The 22,593-nt window shown below is 37.7% G+C and overlaps 1 long non-coding RNA gene across 1 annotated transcript; it reads right to left on the bottom strand.

Annotated features, from left to right (window-relative positions):
• Positions 1-612: 612 nt before the first annotated feature.
• LOC103106893 (uncharacterized) lies at positions 613-22,229 on the bottom strand. Its single transcript, XR_463178.2, has 2 exons — positions 22,163-22,229; positions 613-1,050 (listed from the first exon to the last, which is right to left on the bottom strand). It is a non-coding gene; the product is annotated as an uncharacterized LOC103106893 (long non-coding RNA).
• Between the last annotated feature and the right edge of the window lie 364 nt (positions 22,230-22,593).

Here is a 22,593-nt window from a genome sequence, read left to right on the forward strand (position 1 = left end):
CTCTCTTTGAACTCAAAAACAGAATATTGTTATTTTCATGCAATACATTTCCTTCTAGCTATTACAAAATGGGTTTAAAAAATGAGGCCTCTGAGAAAACAAATAAAAAATCTTCACATTTTTATAAACATTCAAACAGGCTAATAAGAGTTCTAAGAATTATCACACTAGGTCAGACCTATTATTATTACAGATACGGACTGAGCATCTCCAGCTGTGACACTAAGAAATATGTTTGAAAGCAAAGGTAATCTCACCTAAGTCAGGTAAACACATCCCTAAATTTAGTGGAAATAACAGCAGGCTCAGTTAATTTGGGTACTATCCCAAATTCTGATATTCACTGTATGATTTGTGCTTAACTTCTCTGAGACTCAGTTTCCTCATCAATAAAATGGGACTAGTAGTATCTGTCCCATTTATCTCTAAAACTATTGTGCAAATCAAATGAGAGAAAGCACTTTGTAACTATGAAGTGCTATAGATATATAAAATATTATTGTGGATGAATCATCTATGAATTTATTTAAACTCTGGTTGGATTTTAGCAGCATTTTCAGCCCATACCACCTCTTGGTATAAGAAGTTTAATAAATGGCAACTTGTATAAAGTTGTATTTCCTACATCTTTTATTTACTGCTTTCACGTTTCAAGAGATGCCCTCTGATACTCTTGCAGGAGAATTTCAGGAACATATCCCCACTCCTTCTCCGTGGTCCCCTGCCATTCCATTTAGAGACTTGGCATGGGCTCAGAATTCAGATATTTCCACTGTCGTTTAAGTACTGACTGTTATAGACGTCTCCTTGTCCACCATGATGTCCTCCGAAGCTCAGAAAAATACAGAATGTAGCAACTGACATTTGGTTTCCTTCAGCCTTTTTTCCTGGCTCTTTCCAGTAAGTCTGACAGGGAGACCAAGGAGGAGGCTTGCTCTCAATGTTATTCAACTATCTTGAAATTTGAACATCTGTTCAGTAGAGTCACAGCCTTCAATTTTTTTTCTCTGAAGGGAGTCTTGACTGGCTCATGTTTTGAGAGTGGGGTACCTGTTTATTTTGAAAGTAAATGTTGAATGTTTGTCTCTGTTATTCTAACTACTCTAGCTGAATATCAGCTTTCCTGCTCCTCCCTGAGCTTTGACTGGGATAGGCCTGAACATTCTTGTCCTTGTGCACTGAACTATTGCTCTAAAAAGCATTACATGACATTTCATTCTGCAATATTTTTAGGTCAAGTTGGTTTAATAGCTTTCCTGAAGATTAAGTTGAAAGCTATATATGGCATTTTGAGGAAGATGGATATAATTAAAAAATATCACATGTCATTTCCATGAGTACTTGGGCCATCTTTCTTTTTTGGATTACTTAATGATATTTCTATTGCATTCACTGTCTTTTCCAGATGACATCCTCCTTCTTTCCCATATCCCCCAACATACACAGAGGGGATGGGGGAAGTTACTCATAATTTAATATCTGACTTCTCTGATTTTTAGGTTTGTTTTTTTTCCAGGAAGACCTATACTGATGGTGATATTGTATGTCGCTGGAATTACAAGTACACTGTCATTAAGATATGAAGGTGAGGGAAGCTGGGTGGCTCAGTGGATTGAGAGCCAGGCCTAGAGACAGGAGGTCCTGGGTTCAAATCTAGCCTCAGACACTTCCTAGCTGTGTGACCTAGGCAAGTCACTTAACCCCCATTGCCTAGTCCTTACCTCTCTTCTGCTTTAGAACCAATATGGACTATTGATTCTAAGATGGAAGATAAGGATTAAAAAAAAAGAAAAGATATGAAGGTGACCCGCTGTCAATAGGACACATGCTTGGAGTTCTATTTCCAGAAGTTGTCATAGCATGGATTCGTGCACATTTTCTTGCCTGGTTCAATTGTTACCTTGCATTTGCAACAGACTAGCCAGGACTAGGGCTAAAATCTACAGTTAAATAGAAATCATTGCCTGACTTGCCTTCAGTACAAGAATCTTAAAAAAAAAAAAACAGCTAGAAAGGATAGAATAAACAAAATGGATGGAACAAAGGATGAAACAAATAAAATGGAATGAACCTCCTCTCTTTTGGAGACTATGAGGGACCTGTGAAGATGGGAAGGGTAAAACTAGTGGTACAACTCAATCGGATTGTGGAAACATTATTCAGTGGATGTGATGAAAACATTTACTTTCCAAGCTATGCCAGAAAGAGGGATCTCTTATGCACTGTTTCCTTCTGGTTCACATCTGGAAAAGATCAAGGATAGGATTTGCAATGGCTAAGAAGGTTTTATGTTGCCAAAGTGAACCCACACACATGTTCTCTAGCTCAATAATTCACCAAGTTCTTGTACCCAGTCCAACCCCTCTCTGCCCAATCAGATGCTCTTTTTTTTCCCATTCAATATTAGAGTACCCAGAATTGTGCTATCAGGTATGACATCTGTCAAGGCTCTATCATCACTTTCCTCAAATGTTGTTATTACTTTGTGAGAGAGCACAAGAACCCAGAGCTACATACGGTCTCTCTTTTTTCCTTTTTTCTTTGTCTTTTTAAATGCTTAACTTCTGTCATAGAATCCATACTAAATATTGGTTCCAAGGCAGAAGAGTGAAAAGAGCTAGGCAACTGGGGTTTAAGTGTCTTACCCAAGGTCATATAGTTAGGAAGTGTCTGGGGACAGATTTAAACTCAGGACCCATTGTCTCCAAGTCTGGTATTATTATCCACTGAACCACCTACCTGTACTATATATAGTCTCAAATAAAGCTCTAACAGAGAATACCCACCTTCTCTCATCCACAGTACCTACCAATTTTCTTCATGCTTTCACAATCAGGCTCCCCGGGAGAAAATCTGACCCCCTCCCTCAAGGATCTACATCCGAAAAAATCATCCCCATACTACCATTTTATGCTTTGACATGTAGCATTAACTAATCATGCAAACATCCTTTGCACCCTCAAATACTGCTCTACATTTTGTCTCATCAGTCCATGAACTGACATACTCACACTTACTCCCTTGATTACTAGCATCCTAATGCAGTCTTAGAGCATGAAGATTAATACACAGGTCCAGGCAGCTACATGTTCAGTGCCCAATTTCCACCTTTTGTGATTTTTAAAATCTCCTCCATCTTGCTTGGTCTAGCATCCAAAATTGTGCACACCCACACTACACGGGCATGTGCTAGTCAATGACAAATCAGAAATAACCAACTGCCCACCTGGGCTGTCCTAAGCCAAGCTTGAGCCACTATTGTCACATGGGAGCTGGAGCAGTGAGGAGGCATGCAGGCAGCTTTCCTTCAGATTGGTCATGTGAGTGAAAGGACTGATTCCCTTCCCTACCTTGGCCTTCCAAGGCCCAAACTCCCTCTGGCTCTGCCAAAAGGTTGAGTTAACCTCTTTCCTTGTCCCCTTCTTTCCTTCTCTCCCTCTCCTTCTTTCTTACTCCCGTTGTAATTAAACCGCCATAAAACTCCATTCTGACTTGAGTGTTTCATTTAGGAATTTCATAAGCAAATTCCTTGGTGACCTTAAATTAATATATATCAGTCTTTTAAAGTGATTTCAATATCACACTTTTCAAAGTCTGCTAGATGCAGGATAAAATGTTCCTCAGTGGAAGAAAGGCCCTTCCCATACAGAAAAGCACTAGCATTACATAATAAATAGAAATTGCTTATTGGTTTAATTTGTGTTTGCTAAAGTAGCTCTTTCCTCTGCATTCTTTAGTTTACTCCTGGAACTACACATGCTGAAGAGTAAAATCAGAGGGTAAAGAACCCACATTTAAAATTAATTAAGATGCAATGAAATATAACGAACTCTCACACTGACTAAGGTATTTTAAAAAATAGACTAGACAGCTTCTAGAGAGAACCAGACAAGACTGCCAAGAGATAACCATGTCTCATTGCCATCATGAGAAGTCATGGCCTTAAATAATCGCCAAATCCCTATATCATTCTTTTAAAATTTTTTATTAATTTATTTAATTTAGAATATTTTTCTTTTTTCTTTTCTTTTTCTTTAGTTGGCTGAAAAAAAATATTTAATTAATTAATTTAGAACATTTTTCCATGGTTACATGATTTCCATTATTTCCCTCTCTTAACCCCTCCCCATCCAATGAGCAATTCCACTGGGTTTTACATGTATCATTGTTCAGAACCTATTTTCATATTATTAACATTTGCAATAGAGTGATCATTTAGAGTCAACATCCCCAATCATATCCCCTTCGGACCATGTGCTCAATCATGTCCCTATATCTTTCTGAAGCATCAGGATGACAGAGACTGAGGCCACTCATGATGTTGGCCAAAGATTTGAGGGATCCCATCCACAAGAGAAATACAGACAGCAGCCTAGGATCATCTGGTATATACCAGGACCAGTAGTTGCATAAATAAGAAAACATGCCTGAGTCATGAATTCATTCCTCCCAGGTCTCAGAGCCTGGCGTGGATGTTGGTGGATGATTCTATATCTTTTCCCTTTGAGACCCTGATTGCAGAGTGTGCAAAGCCATTGATGAGACCAAAAGTGAAAAGTTGTCTAGGAGACAGCAGTCTCTGTCTTTACGATAAGCAGTCATCTGAGGAGTCTTACTTTGCATTTTATTATCTATTTCTTATAGAAAATATACCTAAATGACAATATGTTTTCCTTTTGGGGCTTGTGAAACTGAAAAGAAGATAAAAGATGTTCCTGAGAAATAAGACATGACCTATTATCAAGAGATTTTCCTGAAGTTTAGACTTCTGACATCACATCCCACAAGGCACTTAAAACTTTGAATGTCCCACTTTATCTAGAAAAGGAAAGAGCTGGATTCAGTGGCTTCTAGTGTCATTTCTGGCTCTAAATCTAGTCTATAAAAGGGAGAGGGGTGAAATGCAAGCCAAAATTGTGATTGATGCATGAAATATTGCACGTAAATGGTTTTCCAATTTTTCAAAACCTAAACTGAATTCAAGGAAACCAGGACCTAAGTAGAAGACAAGGCATCAGAGTAGGGGAAGCTTTCTATAAAGAAGAGCATCAACTAAGTCACTTTCTATGGAATCCCTTCTTGAGGTACCCCTTTTCCTCATAGGTAGGATACTCTGTAAACTAAGTGCTTTTACATATAAATATCAAAATCATCAATTCACTGGCAGCTGAGTGCCACAGTGGATAGAGTGTTGAATTTCCTCAGATGCTGGTTAGCTGTATGACCCTGGACAAGTCACTTGACCTCTGCTTTAGTTTCTTCAACTGTAAAATGGAATAATAATATCACCTACCTCCCAGGGTTTTTGTGAAGATCAGATGAGCTAAAGCATTAAAGCTCTATGTAAATGACAGCTGTGATGATGATAAATATTCTTGAGACACAATACTGAACTGGGGAGCCAGAGAAAGAAAATAATAAGATTAGACATAGTCAGTGTCAGGATCAAGAACAGAGTCTGAAGGAAAAGGATGAAGAGACATGAGCCGGGGTCAATCTTTAGACTTGATTCTAAACCAAGGTAAGAATAGTCTTAACAGAAGCTCCTTATTTTCACTGCTCTCATTTTCCCTGTTTTATGACTAGCCATATGATACCAGGGCAGCTAGGTGGCACAGTAGATAGAGTGCCCAGTACAAAGTCAGGAAGACTCATCTTTGAGGTTTCAAATCTGGCCTCAGACACTTATTAATTGTGTGACCCTGGACAAGTCACTTAACCCGGTTTCCCTCAGTTTCCTCATTTGTAAAATGAACTTGGAGAAAGAGGCAAACCACTCTAGTATCTCTACAGTGGAAGGCCCAAGTGGGGTCATAAAGAGTTGCACATGACTGAAAAACAACTGAACAAATATAAGACATTATACCCTCCATTTCTCTCTAAATTTTCTACATCTCCAGTCCTGCTGCTCAAGCTCTATTACTCTCCATTTCAGTGGCAGATACTTAAAGAAAATGGGAGCAGAAAATGGATCCTTCCCCCAAGTTGTAGTCTGATGTCTCATTGTGACATGGAACTAGTTTTGAGTTCTCTAAAGCTACAGGAGTGGAGAGAAAGTAATGGCAAGTCTTGTCTGGGGCAAAACAGTTTTAGGGATTTACCCAGAGACAGGCTTGTAACTTTCACCTAAGAACCAGCCAAAGACAAGTACAGAGAAGGTTGTGACCGGAAGAGTGGCTGGCATGTGGTGAATTTTTTGACCAAGAAATTCATGAAGATTATCTACTAGGACATGGAGAAATCACGCTCCTTGTCTGTATGACTCCATGAAATCACAGTTTCAGGAACACTGAACAAGAAACCTACAACAAAAAGATCAGATCTGCAAGGAGATGTGAAGTGGAGTTGGAAATCCTGTCACCATTTTTCAATTGTGTCTGACTCTTTGTGACCATAGGAAACTGCCATTTCCTTCTCCAACTCTTTTTATAGATGAGGAAACGGGCAAATAGGGTTGCCCAGGGTCATATAGTGTATTAGGGAGGGGGTCTTTGGTTTTTCTTCCAACTGCTTTTGAGCCTGGCTGGAATTCCATTCCATCCCATCCCCCCAGGTCTTGTGGGGTTCCATCTACTCATCTTCTGACGCATTTCTTCAAAATTCAATTTTCCTTTGCTTCTGGTCATTCCCTCGTACACAATAGCTAAAGAAGTGGCTGAGGCTAGATTTGAACTCATGAAAATGAATTCCTAATTTCAGACCCCACACTCTATCCACTGTGCCAATTGGCTGGAAACTATAGCTATATTTAAATTTTTAACTTTTTTTTTCTCTTGGAAAGCTATTGTTTACATTTGTAGGATGCCTTAAATAATCTCTTTTGATCCTCACACAACAGAATTTGTGTGGTGGGTTTCATAATCCCCATTTTAAATATTTAGGTTTGAAGGAGCTCTTAGAGACCATTTAGTCCAACTTCATTTTACAGATGAGGAAACAGAGACCCAAAGGGTAAGTGACAAGGCTAGGATTCAAACTCAGGTCTTCAACTCCAAATTCAGATCCCTAAAGACCTTGATTATTTTACCAAATTTTGACACATCTTTCTTCCTCACTGTGAATTTATACCCTAAAGCTAATTTTTGCTGTTTTTTTTCTATTTTACTGTAAAAAAAATAACTTTTTTCTATTTTTTTAAAACATACAGGCAGAAATGTTTAATACTCCCATTAACACTGTTAAATCTAACTGACACAGAAATTCAACAAAATTAGTAACCCGATAGTTTATTTACAACTGAATTTTTATCAGATATTTACAAGACAACCAATTTTACACATGAGAAATGGTATCAAAAGTAGAAATTACAACAGATGACAATGTGTGAAATGGGTGTAAAACAAAAAAAAAGCTTAAGTGGACAAGACAAATTGCTTTTCTTTTAATTTAGTAATACTAGCTTAAACTTGGTAAAAGCAAGATATCAAAAAAAAAAAAGAACTTTTTTTTTAGCATGAAAATTTGCCAGATCTTTACCTTCCTTGATAGTCTCAGCAATCTGAGCCATTTCCAAGAGACAGGATAAAAGTGAGTAACTGATTTTTTTTAACCCTTCCTTCTGTCTTAGCAGAAATATTATATATTAGTTCCAAAGAAGAAAAGTGTAAGGACTAGGCAATGGAGGTTAAGAGACTTGCCCAGGGTCACAAAGCTATGAAGTGTCTGAGATCAGACTTAAACCCAGGACCTCCTCTCTTTAGACCTGGCTCTCAATCCCCTGAATCACCTAACTGCTGCTCCCCATTTTCCCCTCAGTAACTGATTTAAAGGTCACATAATCCATGACTTAAAACTTATATACCAAGAGAGCTTAAATGAGGAGACTAAGGCTCAAAAGGGTTGCTTTTTGCCCATGCTAATATGTGTTGTAGGGATTTTAGGAAATGGGAAAAGGTTTATACACAAGGGGAAAATCGCATTTAAATGACGAGTTTATTAAGAGAAGGGGAAGATGTTGGGGAAGGAATAAGAGGAAGGGTAGTATCTGACTTTTTACTCACCATATTTGATTATCTGAGCTTAGACTGTCAAACTATCTTAACTAAAGACTACTAAGAATAAATCCCACAGGGGGCAGCTGGTTAGCTCAGTGGATGGAGAGTCAGGCACAGAGATGGGAGGTTCTAGGTTCAAATCTGGCCTCAGACACTTCCCAGCTGTGTGACTCTGGGCAAGTCACTTAACCCCCATTGCCTAGCCCTTACCGCTCTTCTGCCTTGGAACCAATACACAGTATTGATATTGACTCCAAGTAGGAAGGCATGGGTTTAAAAAAGAAAAAAGAAAAGAATAAATCCCACAGTGAATCCAGAATCTCTCACAAACACAGAGTCAATGATTGGTCTGATATCAGGAATCCCAGTTGTGGTGTCCTCAGATGGTCCCAGCAAGGTAGAGATCTTTTCCCCAGTCAATCTGTCCACCAGGAAGACTGGAGATTTTCCTCTCACCCTCAGCCAATTGATCCTCAAAGGCCAGTTGCTTGATAGGTGGTTTGTTCAGGGAGTCTCAGCTACCCACCTTCCTTCCTCACTTTCAGCTCCAAACTCAGTCAGTTGGAAAACTGCCCCTTTGGAACTCTGACCCAACCAGCTCATGAAAGATTCTAAGTCTGAAGACCCGTCAATCATTCTTGTAATTTCTACCTTCCCTTGCTACATATGGTCACTAAAGGGGAGAAGCGAAATTTGAATCCAAGTCTTTTTCATAAAACAGAAAGTCAATCCATGCTAATTCTCCCTCCCCTGTCTTTGCTGCTCTGGGCAAAATGCTATGATACAGCAAGTCACTGAGAAAATAAATGGTGTTTTTCCACCAGCCTGTGTGGTCAGTATTTCATCAGGGAACTGACAGGGACTAGTCTGCCAAGTCAAAGATGACTGGAGCATTTTCCTATTCCATTGAACATAAATGCACAGGAGCGAAAGTTTTTGGAAACAAGTGATAGCTCAAATGTAACCTCTAATTTCTTACAAGATTCCCTTCCATTCCACCATGGAAATTCCTGCGCATGCATCACACTCACCCAATTGCCCGACTGACTTCAGAAAGAGAACATCCTGCACCAGAACAGAAAATCTACCTTAGCCCAGGCAGGTGGGCTGTATTTCTCTAGAAGCATTCATAAATTTGGGCCAGCGAAGTCACCCATAGTAGTGGAACAGAGGGGGGAAAACCAAGGCCATTGAGTTGAATATCTTCTTAATCAAATGTAAAAATGATCATTCGACCTCCTCTGAACTGAAAGATTCCCTATAAAACCATGCCCATACTTTTAGCTGTTTGAGGCCCAGAACCCCATAAAATATTTATTTCTCTTTCCAATGCAAACAAGATCAATGAGATTATTTCTGATGATCACCTCTAGATTCAAACTGCTGGGGAGGGACGGGGGTGGGGGTGGAGACAGGACACTTTCTACGAAAAACTTCCTGATACAGGAATTCCTTCTTTTTCCAGTCTCCTAGCCTACACCTCTCCCCTCGCCTCCAAGCCTATTGATTTCCAGACAGAGTGAACATTCTTGTTTGGCCTCCTCTGTACAGAGGAAGAAGACTGAATGCATGTCTCTTAGCTATAAGAGCCTTTTTTTCCTTGAAAATTCCTGATCTTATAAAAATATGCATGTAATACTAGAAAGAAGGATATATGGAGTGTATCTAATAATAACTATAGTATATGATTCATAGAATCATACAATGATGGATTAGAAACCTTTTAGTTGAACCCACTACTTTTTTTCAAATAAACAGACCAAGAAAGGTAAACTTAACTTACTCTTGTTTACAAAAATGTGAAGTCAGAATTCAATTTTCAATCTTCCATTTCTAGAAATGCCCTTTGTGTGGACAGCTAGGTGACTCAGTTGATAGGGCATCAGGCTTGGAGTTGGGAGGACCTGTGTTCAAATCTGACCTCAGATACTTCCTAGCTATGTGACTCTAGGCAAGACATTTAAGCCTAATTGTTTAGTCCTTGCCTTTTAGACTTAGAGTTGTTATTGTAAAAATTAAAATTAATGTACAATAATTTTGAATATTATATTATAAAAGATTTATTAATGATCAGTAGAAATAAAGGAATAAAAAGATCACAAAAAAACTACATAGCCATGGCTAATCTAATTGTTCAAAAACCCCGCTTACTACCACAGTCGCAACCCAGGAAGCAAAGAGTGTGAGACCATGAACCCCACTCAATATATCTCTATCTATGTCACCACGTAATGACAAGCAGTCAGTGGGCTCCTGGGAAATACAGTTTTTAGGGTAACAGATTTCCAATTATACATTACCAGGACATAAATCAAGTGTTAAAAAAAATGAAATTTCCTGTGCCTTTAAAGTCAAATATGGATACTGTGTTCTTATTCATTTGCTAAGCACATTTATTTGTGAATTCTTGGGTTTGAGCATGGGCTCTGTCATTTACTATTAACTAGATTAGATAACCTTTCTAGGTTTTCATTTTTTTAATCTGTAAAATGAGAGGATGCAACCTAGATGACCTCTAAGGTCCTTCTCAGTTCTAAATCTAAGACTTGATCATATGTAGGAGGAATTCATTCCTTAAGATAAGGAAAATATGACTTATTATTATGCTTACTATTCATTATTATATATTTGTGATTATACAGTTTTAACAGAAATATTATATTTATTATTTATGCTGTCTATATTAGTGAACAAAATTCCATATATTGTTTAAAATATTCCAACTCAGTTATTTCCATGTGAATAAATACTAAACAAGTCAAGAAAGCCCAAATCTCCTGATTTGACTTGATCTGACCAAAGTAAGGACTATATTAATGGCCAAAAGCCCCTTTGACCCCCCCCCCCCAGGGGGTGGCGCTGGGAGAGCTGTGATTCAATCATCAGCCAATTCCAGCAGTGTTCTCAGCATGAATCAGCACCACCCTCACACCCTTCCCCAATATCTGGTCCTACATGACCCAGAAACTTACCAAAATCCACCAGGCTTTATGGTTTTGGGTGGTCCCTTCCACTACGTATTTCAATGAATCTGACCTATTTCCATTCTACATGAATATCACTCCCTCTCCCCCATACTTTAAGTATTTCCTCTCAATAAAGATGGCTTGTTTTACTTTCTTTCTTCTAGATTCTGACTTTGTGTGTGCTCTTTCTGATGCTCCACCACCCAGCCATGCCAGTTTCATCCTTTAGAAGCATCAGGTATTGACCAAGGTTGGAACTAATGCTCTTGGTTCTTGCCCCTACTTCCCAAGCCATGGTTTGGAGAACACAGAACACAGAGTCTAACAGTAGAACCAAAGCCCAAAGTAGGACCTTCCCACTTCTCCCAGACACCAAGGCCATGATTAGGGACTTGCCTCTCAAGAGCTCTTCCCCTGACAACATAATTGGCATAGGAAGAAAATTGCTTGTAATGCATTCTGGAATCCTTAATTTTACTCACTCTACATTAGGGCAACATTACAATAATTCTCACGCAACCTGTGGTGCATGGTTTTATATCTATATCAATATAGTAATAAAATTCATATGGACAGGTTTAATCTTGAGAGCCTAATCCCAAGAGCACCAGTGTCTCTTTTTGGTTCACCTGGAGCATTCAGAAAAATCTCCAGGTACACTTGCCAATAAAGCCCCATGGGGGAAGGTAGATGGCTCAGTAGATAGAGAACCAAGGCTGGAGAGGAGAGGTCCTGGGTTCAAATTTGATCTCAGATATTCCCTGTGTGACCCTGGGCAAGTCATTTAACCCTCATTGCGAAGCCCTTCCTGCATTTCTGCCTTGGAACTGATAGTATTTCTAGGACAAAAGGTGAGATTTCTGGATGGGGGGGGGGAGTTAAACTATAGTAAGACTTTTTGGAAACCCTGTATTCTAAGGTTCATTTTTTTCAGAAGGTGTATTTAGGGCTTGTCTGAACTTACATTAAATAGCCAGAGACTACTTTAAAGTTTAGACCTTTTGTCTAAGGGTTTAGACCTTTCTCTAGCTCTTCTGTCAGCCTTTAACTCTCCATAATTCTCCCAGCAGTTCATGTGTCACTTCTTAGTACCTTTAATGTCTACCTTTGGCAGTCCTCCTGCCTTGTTCCCTGCTTTAGTGATGCTATGTGCTTGGGAACCAAATGCCCAAACTTGCTTAAAAAGATGAACTCACTGAAAGTCCAACAAGCTTCTCTTTTTTCCGTTTCAGTCATTTTTCAATCTGTGTCTAACTCTTTGTGATTCTGTATGGGGTTTTCTTGCAAAGATCCTAGAGCAGTTTGCCACTTCTTTTTCCAGCTCATTTTATAGATTTTTATAGATAAGGAAATTGAGGCTCATGGGGTTTTTTCAGTGACTTGCTCAGGGTCATATCAGTTAGTAAGTGTCTAAGATCACGTTTGAGTTGGGAAGATAACTGCAGGTCCAGCACTCTATCCACTGCATCATCTATAAATGAAGGATCTATGAGAATTTCGCCACTGGACTGGGGCCCTTGGACATCTCTTTTAGCTGCTCAGAGGCTTCATTTCTTCCCTCACCTCCTCACTTCCTGGTTATCTTCGATGCTTGACTTAATTTAGTGTAATGAAAGGAGAATCTGATTGGAATTTTTTTTAAACTAGGTTAGAATTCCTCCACTTCCTGTGACCTTGAATTCTTTATCTGTAAAATGGGGATAATTAAAGCTTAAGTTGCTTATCTTTCAAGGTTGTCCTAAGGGTAGTAATATATAAACTGAAATATCATTTAAGGACAAACTGTTATTATTATGATTACTGGAATTGGACTAGAGTCCCTTAGAACTCTGCATTACAAATATTCCTTTTTTCTTTTTTTTTTTAACCCTTACCTTCTCTCATAAAACAGATATAGTATTAAGTATTGGTTCCAAGGCAGAAAAACAATAAGACTAGGCCACTGGGATTAAGTGTCTTGCCCAGGTCCCATAGCTAGGAAGTGTCTGAGGCCAGATTTGATGCCAGGTCCCCTTGATTCTAGAGCTGGCACTCTGTCCACTGTGCTATCCAGCTGCCCTGTTACAACCAATCCTTTAAATCTCTTTATCGATTCATTGATTATGGCAACAAATGAGCATCCAAGTCACTTCTCACCTAGATTATGTTAATAACCCTCTAATTTGTCCCCCAGCCTCTCACTTCTCCACAGAGCTAACCAACAGATAATCCTAAAGCACAATTCTGTCCATGTCATTCCCCCTTTCAATAATCCCTTGTGGGTCCCTCTTCTTGCCTCCAGGATAAAGCCTTTCACAATCTGCCTCCAGACTCTATTTCCAGGCTTTTTGCCCATTCATCTCCTCCTTGTACTCTTTGTTCCAGCCAAACTAGTCTCCTTACTGTTCCCCATATGTCATCCTTTAATCTCCCATCTCCATGCCCTGGGCACAGGCTGTGGCCCCTTGCTTGGAGAGCAGTCGCTCCTCACCTTCTAGCTCAAGCACTACAGGAAGCGGCGCCTGCTCCCTGCAATTGGTAGCTCCCTGTACACCTCCTATCCTTTTTGTCTACTTTGTATTTACTTTTCTGTGTAAATGTTGATTCCTCCCAGGAGAATGTTACCTTCTGAAGAAACAATTTGGTTTTTGTCTTTTTATCTCCACTGCCTGGTACATAGTAAACAATTAATACTTCTTGAATAAATAAAAAGTCCCTTCCAAATTCATAGTGCCATTGTGAGCTTTAAACACGCTTAAGGGGGACAGCTGGGTAGCTCAGTGGATTGAGAGCCAGGCCTAGAGATGGGAGGTCCTGGGCTCAAATCTGTCCTCAGACACTTCCCAGTTGTGTGACTCTGGGCAAGTCATTTAACCCCCATTGCTTAGACCTTACCACTCTTCTGTCTTGGAGCCAATACCCAGTATTGGTTCCAAGACAGAAAGTAAGGGTTTATAAAAAAAAACCAACATGCTTTAAGGGTCATTGAAGTCGCCTTTCCTAAACCTACCTAAAAACTCAGTGACTTTGCTCTTCTAGTAAAGGGAGCATAAGGCCTCTATGTGTTAATCTACATTTTTTTTTTCTTCAAGGAGAATATTACATCAGGAAATATCTTATTTTGCTTTTTAAAATAAAGCCTTACCTTCTGTCTTAGTATCAGTTCTAAGACAGGAGAACTCCAAGGACTAGGCAATTGGGGTTGTGACTTGCCCAGGGTCATATATCTAGGAAGCATATGAGGCCAGATTTGGCTTGGAGCTAATCCACTGTGTTACCTGATGAATTCTAAGTACAGATTGAAGCATATTAATTTTTCATTTTCTCTTTCTTGCTTTTTTTTTGTTTTGGTTTTTTGCAGCATGCCTAAAATGGAAATACATATTGCATGTCTTTGCATGTATAATTGGTATTATATTGCTTACCTTTAAGAGGGAGAGAATTTGGAATTCAAATCTATTTAAAATGAATGCTGGGGGCAGCTGGGTGGCTCAGTGGATTGAGAGTCAGGCATAGAGAGGGGAGGTCCCAGCTCTAAATCTGGCCTCAGACACTTCCTAGCTGTGTGACCCTGTACAAGTCACTTAACACCCGTTGCCTAGCCCTTACCACTCTTCTGCCTCAGAACCAAAATATGGTATTGATTCTAAGGTGGAAGTTAAGCGTTTAAGAAAATAAAAATTAAAAAATAAAATGATTGTTCAAAAGAAAGAAAATTGTCTACGAAGAAAGAAAAAGAAATCACTCTTTCAAAGTCCTAGTGCACAAATTCTTCAAGTCAAGAACTCTTAAACTCAGTTTTACTAACAAAGCAACTTCCAAAACTGGGAGAGAGAATGCTCATGCCTGATCTCACCATGTTCTTCTGCAAGAATCTCTTTATTCCTTCATCTCTAGTCATCTGTCCAGTGTAGAATCTCTCTTCATACATTTCTACCTCTACCATATGTTCTATCCTACATTGGGATCAATTGCTACTTGGGGAAGAAAGAAATCTCCTACTGCCATCTTTTTCGCTCTGGAAGAAGGAGGAAGGGAAAACTCAATGAGAGGAACAACCTTGTTTTTGTAGGTCCCTGGGAGGGGCAGGCGATTCTTATCCAGTCACCAGGACAAATAGAAGTCATAAATCCTAGATTTAGAGCTGGAAGGAACTTGAGTGACCATCTAATCAAACCTCCTTATTTTACAGATAAGGAAACTGAGGTCAAAAGAATATGGAGTGACTTACCCAGGATCACAAGGTTGTAAGCATCAGAGTTGGAATCTAGTTTCTAAAACCTAATCCGTATAGATACAACAGTTGTCTCCAAAGAGTCTCTTAATCTTGATTTGGAACTGAAGTTAACCAGTGGCTCCCCTAATCACTCCTCTTAAACAAGTACACACTGTATCTATACCTATCAAATGAGGAACATGAGATAAGGGTTTAATGGCTCTTCTACTTAAGGTTATTTCAAAGTAAATCAAGGGAGCAGTTGGGGAGCTCAGGCCTAGAGACAGGAGGTCCTGGGTTCAAATTGGGTCTCAGATAATTCCTAGTTGTGTGACCCTGGGCAAGTCACAACCCCCATTGCCTAACTGTTACCACTCTTCTGCCTTGGAACTAATACACAGTATTGATTCTACAGCAGAAGATAAGGGCTTTAAAATAAATTTAAAATTAAAAATTAAAAAACAAAGCAAATCAAAACTTCAGTATATTCATAGATGACAAAAATTCAAGGATGTTACTGTGAGTGTAGTGAGCAAATAATGCAGATTATATGAAAGTGTCCTTGAGTCTATAGGGTAACTGACCAGATTAAAAAAAAAAAAAAAGAAAAGAACTTTTGGTTGCGACTTTTGCCCATTAGCCTCATGTAAGACAGATATGTTTAGATTTTCCTCATGAGGGTTGCTGAAAACATCTTGCCTTTTTTAAAAAGATAGTTTTTCCCCAATTACATGTAAAAAGTTTCCACGATTTTTAAAAGAATTTTGAGTCTCAAATTCCAAATATATTGTCCTTCCTTTGGTGAGAGGGAGAGATGATATGATCTCTCAAGGTCCCTCCCTGTCCTATGATTTACATTTCAAATTTTCCTTCTTTATCCTGTCTCCCTCTTGAATTAACACTCCTCCAAATTTTACCTCCAGTTCAAAGAACAGAAAAAATAAGCTACACATGTTAGACAAAGTCTTATACTGCAGCTCCCAAGGAAGATGCTCTTTTTGGAGAACAGGAGAGGAAACAAGCCTTTGATTTCATTGACAATGAAAACCTATGTGGAAGAAGTAGATTTACCAACGCCAATGAGCAACTATCAATTTATAATCTTAGAGAGTAGCCTTGGGAACTGAGAGTCTGTTCTGGGTCCCAAAGACACTTTGTGTCAGAGACAGAATTTGAACTAGGATCTTCCTAACTGGTAGATCGGCTCTCTATTCTCTATGTCACAGAGCATCTCTGAGCTTAATCATATCCAAAAAAGAAATAACATATCTGTAGGAATTGATAGTATACATATATACGTTTCAGTTAATTTTTAACTTTGAATTACTAGGTTGAACATTAGCTTATTATAGTAGGTGAATGTCCAGTGTTACATGGAAGGGAAGGTTAATGTTCAATATCAAAAGAAAATGCTGTACTGAATTTTACATGTCATGCCTGTCCTCATTTGCTAATTTTATTACCACTTCTCACAAATAAGTCATTGTGGGCAATTTCCTACAGCCTTCTTATACACCCCATGCTTCTTTCCATTTTCCTCTGGCCACTTACAATTTTTATTTTCATGAAAATGGAATGTTTCTCTCACTGTCTTTCTTTTTGCTCTCTCTTTCTCATTGTGTCTTCTTCACATGGTACATTGCTTACAGAACCAGTAGAGTCCAAATGTGGTGATTTTACTATCATTGTCAAGGAGAATAGAGAACTACAGAAATACTAGCAGATAATACAGTGATCCAGAACAATTTTCAAGGACTCATGACAAAGCATCCTAGCTACCTCCAGAGAAAACTGTTGGAGTCAGAATGCAGATCAAAGTACACTATTTTCCACATTAGTTTACTTATGGTTTTATTTTGGAGTTTTGATTGTATTTGAGTATTCTCATACAACAATGACCAATCTGGAAGTACATTTTGTATGATAATACATGTATAACTCAGATCAAATTGCTTACTGTTTCTCAGAAGATGGAAGAAAAAGAAGGGAAGGAAACAATTTAGATCTTATAATTTCAAAAAATGTTATGTTGAAAAATGTTATTACATATAATTGGAGGGAAAATATCTTTGATTTAAAAAAAACCCAGCAGATGTAACATTTCACATGTTTATTGTCCTCCTTATTTTAGCTACAAATGTTCTTGAGATAATCTAACTACCTGAGTTTGAAGCCAAGATATTTATAGACTCATTTCTGCTCAGCCTCTTTTTGCATTTTTATGAGGGGAGGATGATCATAATTTTTGGTTTAACCTCCAATGTTTTCTAGATGAGTTTGTCTTCTAAATTACTTTTGTCATTGGCTTCCACATTTCTCTGTTTGGCCAGGAGATCAAATATCTGTGAGATAAAGTATTAACAGGATTTTTTTTTGGCCTCCTAGTTGAAATAACTATTTTGTTTTCATTAAACTCCCCTAAGAAAAAGTTATGTTATATAATCAATATCTTTATTTTTGTCCATTTCCTATCAATAATTTAAATGGGTTGTATTGAAACTGGTATAATTTCATGTTATGTCTTCTTATATTTATCATTTCTTCTAAATTAGAATTGATTTTTGTTTCTACTCTAGTAAATGATCTGACCTCACACGAGTAATTCTAAAGTGATCATTATGGTAAATCATCACTTCTTCTTTAGAAAAACACATTTAATTTGATTTCTTGTCATTTTCATTTCTTACAATAATAGCAATGTCTCACATGATGCTAGAGCCTGAAAATTTACAAAATTGTTTGCATACATGATCTCATTTGGCCTCCAGTGGCTTCCACTGGATTAGAGGTGACTGGTATTTTTTTTTTAAAACCTTTGCCTTCTATCTTGGAATCAATATTGTTCAATGCAGCTAAGTAACTTGCCCACGGTCACACAGCCAGAAAGTTTCCAAGGCCAAACAACCCCTGATATTTTTGATCATGATGGAAAGTTATCAAGAGTGAATTCAATAACAACCTGTGCTCACTGCCCCAAATCCAGCCTAGTGACGTACTGAGGGATTCATCACCAGAAGGTTAACCATTGCATGATAAATTCTTTGGCTAAGGAAATCACGAAATCAGTAAAAAAAAATATAAAATCAAATTCAGTCCTATGCCACCTCTATCTATCTCCACAGCAAAAGTGGCAATGGCTCAAAAGGGTACTAAGAATTACACCATGTTTTTAAAGCATCTAGAAATATTTTTTTTCAAAAAACTATCCTTACTCTTAATCTGGGATCTTTTTTCAACAACCAGCAAGTCAATATACTATTGATGGGACAACAGCACAATAATATTGAATTTTTGTTATAAAAGAAACCAAAAAATATAAAAAGTTTTAGTTAAAAGAAGGACAGCTCATTGTACCTCATTCAAAGAGAAATAAAGGAATTGGCAAAGTTATTTTCATTGTATGCCCAAAGCCTACAAAAGGCATCAGTGCAATAAAAGCTTCTTTGAAATCACCATCATTCTTAGTTTCCCAGATTTATAACTTCAACATTATCCTTGAGTTCTCACTCTCCCACAATTCACATTTCCATTCAGTTGCAAAATCTTACCATTTTTATATACACAATCTCTTTCACATCTCTCTAATCATACAGCTACCATTTAAATTCAATCCCTTGTCACCTGGCACCTATATTTCTGCAGTGGTCTCCTAATTGGTCTCTCTGCTTCAAGTGTGTGCCCACTCTACTCCATTTTATACATTTCAAAGTTATTTTCTTTCTACTTGCCAAGACACACCCAGGAATTATATGAACACAATTACAAAACATAATTTCTCATGGATAGGCTGAGCTAATATAATAAAAATGACAATTTTACCTAAATTAGTTTACTTATTTAGTGCCATACCAATCAAATTACCAAATAATTATTTCATAGAACTTGAAAAAATAATAACAAAATACATCTGGAAGAACAAAAGTTTAAGAATATAAAGGGAAATAGTGGGAAAAAATGTGAACAAGAGTGGACAGTGGAATCAGATCTTAAATAGCACTATTAAGCAGCAATCATCAAAACAGCCTGGTACTGGCTAAGAAATAGAATGGTAGATCAATGGAATAAATTAGATACATAATATACAGGGGTAAATGACCTTAGCAACCTAATGTTTGGTAAACCCAAAGACCTCAGCTTTTGACATAATAACTGACTAATTAACAAAAACTGCTGGGGAAATTGGCAATAGTACGACAGAAACTAGGTATAGACCAATCTCACACCCTATACCAAGATAAGATCAAAATGGATATACGATTTTTTAAATTTAATTTTATTGATTAATTAAGAGAATTTTTCCATGGTTACTTACATGATTTATGTTCTTCATCTGAAAATTGCCTATTTATGTCCCTTGCTCATTTATCAATTATGGAATGGCTTGATTTTTTTAAACAATTGATTTAGCTCCTTATATATTTGAGTAATTAGACCTTTGTCAGAGGTTTTTGTTATAAAGATTTTTTCCCAATTTGTTGCTTTCCTTCTAATTTTGGTTGCATTGGTTTTGTTTGTACAAAAACATTTTAATTTAATGTAGTCAAAATTATTTATTTTACATTTTTTAACTTTTTCTAACTCTTGCTTGGTCTTGAAATCTTTCCTTACCCAAAGATCTGACAGGTATACTATTCTGTGTTTACCTAATTTACTTATAGTTTCCTTCTTTATATTCACCCATTCTGAATTTATCTTGGTGTAGGGTGTGAGGTGTTGATCTATACCTAATCTATCCCATTCTGTTTTTCAATTTTCCCATCAGTTTTTGTCAAATAGTGGATTTTTTCCCAAAGCTAGAATCTTTGGGTTTAATCATACACTGTCTTGCTAAGGTCATTTACCCCAAGTCTATTCCACTTATCCTCCCTTCTGTCTCTTAACCGACACTATACTGTTTTGATGACCACTGCTTTATAGTACAGCTTAAGATCTGGAACTGCTAGGCCCTCCTCCTTCACTTTTTTTTTGTTATCTCCCTTAATATTCTTGATCTTTTGTTCTTCCAAATGAACTTTGTTATCATTTTTTCTAATTCAATAAAAAAAGTTTCTTGGTAGTTTGATAGGTATGGCACTAAATAAGTAAATTAATTTGGGCAGGATTGTCATTTTTATTGTGTTAGCTTTTCCTGCCCACGAGCAACTGGAAAATGAGGGGATGCCCTTTGATTGGGCATTAAACAGATTGTGGTATATGTTGGTGATGGAATATTATTATGCTAAAAGGAATAATGAACTGGAGGAATTCCATGTGAACTGGAATGACCTCCAGGAATTGATGCAGAGTGAGAGGAGCAGAACCAGGAGAACCTTATACACAGAGATGGATACACTATGGCACAATCTAATGTAATGGACTTCTTTACTAGCAGCAATGCAATGATCCAAGACATTTCTGAGGGACCTATGAGAAAGAATGCTATCCATATCCAGAGAAAGAACTGTGGGAGCACAAACATAGAAGAAAAACAACTGCTCAATCACATAGGTCAATGGGGATATGATATAGGATGTAGATTCTAAAAGATCACCCTAGTGCAAATATCAATAATATAGAAATAGGTCTTGATCAATGATACATGTAAAACCCAGTGGAATTGCATGTTGGCTATGGAATGGGGATGGGAGGAGGGGAGGAAAAGAACATAAATCATGTAACCATGGAAAAATTATCTTAATCAATTAAATAAAATTTTTAAAAAGTTTTTTGTACAAAAAAAGTAATGTAACCAAGATTAGAAGGGAAACAAACTGGAGGTGGGGGAATTTTATCACAAATTTCTCTGATAAAGGTCTAATTTCTCAAATTTATAGAGAACTAAGTCAAATTTACACGAATACAAGCCATTCCCCAATAGACAAATGGTCAAAGGACATGAGTAAGCAATTTTTAGATGAAGAAATCAAATGTATCAATAATCATATGAAAAAATGTTCCAAATTCTTCTTCATTAGAGAAAAGCAAATTAAAACACATTATACCTAGCATATTAGCCAATATTATAGTAAAGAAAAATGATAAATGTTGGAAAGGATTAGCAAAATTGGGACCCTAATGCATTATTAATGGAGTTGTGAACTGATCCAACCATTCTGGAGGGCAATTTGGAATCATGACCATAGGACAATAAAACTGTGCATATCCTTTGATCCTGTAATACCAATAATTGGTCTGTATCACAAAGAGATCATAAAAAAGAGGAATGGATCTACTTGTACAAAAGTATTTATAGTAGCTCTTTTTGTAATGGCAAGGAACAGGAAACTGAGGGGATGACCATTAAGTTGAATAAATTGTGGTACATGTTGATAGAATACTATTGTACTATAAGAAATGATAAGTGAGATGATTTCAGAAAAAAAAAACTGGAAAGATCTGCAGGAACTGATACATAGTGAAATAAGGAGAACCAAGAGAACATTTTACACAGTATTGTGATTTTTAGATTTCTCCCCATATTGCTTAGTCTAGCACCCAGGAATGTACACACCCACACTACACTGGCATGTGCTAGCAAATAACAAATCAGAAACAACTGACTGTCTCCTGGGCTGTCCTAAGCCAAGCTTGAGCCACCATTGGCACATGTGAGACACAGGAAGTGATGTAGAGAACTGCCTTTGGAGTTCTCTGGACTTCCTGTGAGGAGGCTGGGTGCCAGTTATGATGATCAACTGTGAAAACTTGGCTACCCTGAGCCTAATTAATGTCCATCTGATTTTTTTGTTTTTAATTACAATGGAGGTTTCTAAATTGAGGCACTGGACTGAGACAACAAATTCACTTTTCAAAATTCATTCAATGGCCAGCCTATAAAGCCAGGTGTTCAAACTAATCCTTCCTTATAGAAGATGGAAATTCATTTTCAAATGAGAAGACAAGGCTTTTCTCACTGCTACATCTTCTCCTAAGCTGGTCCTAGCCCAGGAAATCTTAGTTACCAAGCTGGTACCCTCTGTTTTTGCAATTTGTCCTGCATTCATCCACCCACAGTCCTCCTTACTCACAGTGACTGAATCCTTTCCTACATGACTGAGCACAGCTGTGTGAGCAGAGATGATCACAAAGACAAGGCTTGCTCACTGAGGCAGAAACATCTAAGTCCCAGACCTTGGGTTGCATCAATTATTCTATCATAGTAGTCTGGTGAGCCATGCTGCAAGATGGTATGCAAATTATTTCAGCATGTAATCAACCACTTGCCTAAGCCAAAAGTGTATACCCAGAGAGATTCCCCGCTAAAATAAAGAGACCATTTTTTTTAAAGGGAGAGAATATATTAGCCTTCATTGGCAATGCTATAAACACCATTGGCTTTAGAAAAAATAAAACAAGGAGGCTATTTTAACAAGGCTCTCATAAGGTACTTTGACCTGTTTCATTTGTAATTCCATCTCCCAGGGGTAGGTTCTACTTTCAATTCAACCTTTGAATGTTT

Source organism: Monodelphis domestica, chromosome 2 (assembly GCF_027887165.1).
Source record: "Monodelphis domestica isolate mMonDom1 chromosome 2, mMonDom1.pri, whole genome shotgun sequence".
NCBI classification, from domain to species: domain Eukaryota; kingdom Metazoa; phylum Chordata; class Mammalia; order Didelphimorphia; family Didelphidae; genus Monodelphis; species Monodelphis domestica.